Below are 2148 nucleotides of genomic sequence, written 5' to 3'. Positions count from 1 at the left end.
GTATAGACTAAAAGGACAGATTTAGGAAGTATCTAAACATCAGCATTCAGTGTCAGAACTGTGTTAGACACTTCACATATATTTTTCACATAATTTCCCCCACTGTCCCATTAAACAGGCATAGTCTTTCCTGATTTGCTGATGAGAAATGAAGGTGCTACACAATTAGAATTGCCCACATAAACGCAGTTAATAAATAAATGCTGGAGTCAGAATTCAAATCCAGCTTGCTCTGATTCTGTATCAGAATGTTGCTTTTTCTATTGCTACATAAGAATACTACTTCCTGTGTGATATTGGCCCACAGAATCTTCTTTCTCAGACAGAATTAAAGCTGACCTACTTTGCTGTTGATAAGGAAAGTGTGAAATGTCGGGGACATCACAGGCATGGGTCTTTTCCACTAAGGAGGCTACATCCTGGAAAGACAATTGATTTCCTAAAATATTGCAGAAACCTCCAGAAAAAAAAAAATCATAGCTAGAATGGTTTCTGATTGCAAATATGCACAAAAAATATTTTTATCACCTCTTAACCTTGTTAAAACAATACCTAGGTTATATGGTGATAGACTAAATCTGCTGATCATTACATAACAACTTTGGACTTTATCTCCAATGAAAGTCCCCCATGATGTGCATGTAGCCACTCTGAAGACTAAAGGAACAAGAGAGCCCAAACTAGCCATTATTCCTGCTTCACGGCCATCTTCAGAGCCAGCATAGCCTGTGGAGCCAGTCCAGAGTGGCCACAACTGGGAGAGAAGCCAAATTAGGGAACTGCTGACCTCACAGCCAGCAGTTAGCAGCACAGTGGATATGCCCTGGAAGGATGGTTCAAAAACTGCATGTACATTATTAAAACAACTTTAAAGAGATCTTTAAAGGAGATAAATAAATTGTTCCTAGTCCCACAGCCGTAGCACAATACAGAACCTAATTCTATTTATACATTTTCCTTTTCAGTTCTTGTCTATATGCAGAAACATATTTACATAATTGCAATCACAGTAAGTTTTTATGTACATCTTTTTTCACTTAACATTATTTCATAAACAATCTTCATGTCACTATGTAGTTTACATACTTACCATCTTTTTATAATAACTTTCTCTATTAAAAGATAGCACATGCCCATGGTGCAAATTTTGAAAAACACAGAAAAGTTATCTCCCAGAGGCAATCACTGTTTAATATTTTAACACATTTACTTCTTTGCCTTTTTCCTATGCATGTTTAATTTTGTTTTACATAGCTGAGATCATATAGAATATAATATTTTATCCTGATTTTTCACTTACTATTACAACAGAAATATTTTCCCATGCCAATGATGTTGTATATTTAACTTGATTTTATTTTTCCATCTTATGAATAATTTATCAAACTTTGTGTATATTTTTGTGTCTACATTTTAGGTTATTGTCTCAAGATAAATTACTAGGGATGGAATTACTTAGATCCATGAACATTTTATGAGCATTTTAAAGGCATACTTATTTTTAAAAGCTCTAGACTCTTCCATCTTTTATATGTAGCCTGGCTTACAAAAATACATGTCTTATTGTTGTACATTCGTGCTATATCCAGATGTTTTTCTCTTATAAGTGACTCTACCATAAAATTATTTGTGAAAAAACCTTCTACTTCTTTTGCATAAGTTTCTTTTTTTTTTTTTTTGGCTATTTTAAAAGTAGAATTGCTGGGCCAAAGAGCATTAATATGTTTAAGGAATTATTAAGTCTTACTGCCAACTCATTTTCCAGAGTTGTATCAATTTACATTCCCACTTCCATCTACCAACCTACATCATTCGTGTCAACAATGAAAAACAACAGCATCGGGTGTTACTCAGAAGATTTATTAAATCTAAGTAAACAAATTCCAGAATCTGAAAAACATTTAAAGGCAGAGAGAAACGTGTTTGTTCTCATAGTCGCCTGGAGACAAACTAATTACTATGTTCCTAGAATATTTCTCCTGGGAAATCTTTATAGGATGCCATATCCCAGGACTCAGGTGAGGAGGTTAATGAGAAGGGATCAAGGGCCCCATCTTGGAGTATCCAGGTGGGTGGACTGTGCTCTGAGAAGGGGATTTGGAGGCATGGTATCCAAAATGCCATAGCTAATCATCATGAGGTTGGTCA

Source organism: Capra hircus, chromosome 3 (assembly GCF_001704415.2).
Source record: "Capra hircus breed San Clemente chromosome 3, ASM170441v1, whole genome shotgun sequence".
NCBI lineage: Eukaryota > Metazoa > Chordata > Mammalia > Artiodactyla > Bovidae > Capra > Capra hircus.
The sequence above is the reverse complement of the archived record's forward strand: the minus strand, read 5'-3'. Positions refer to the sequence as shown.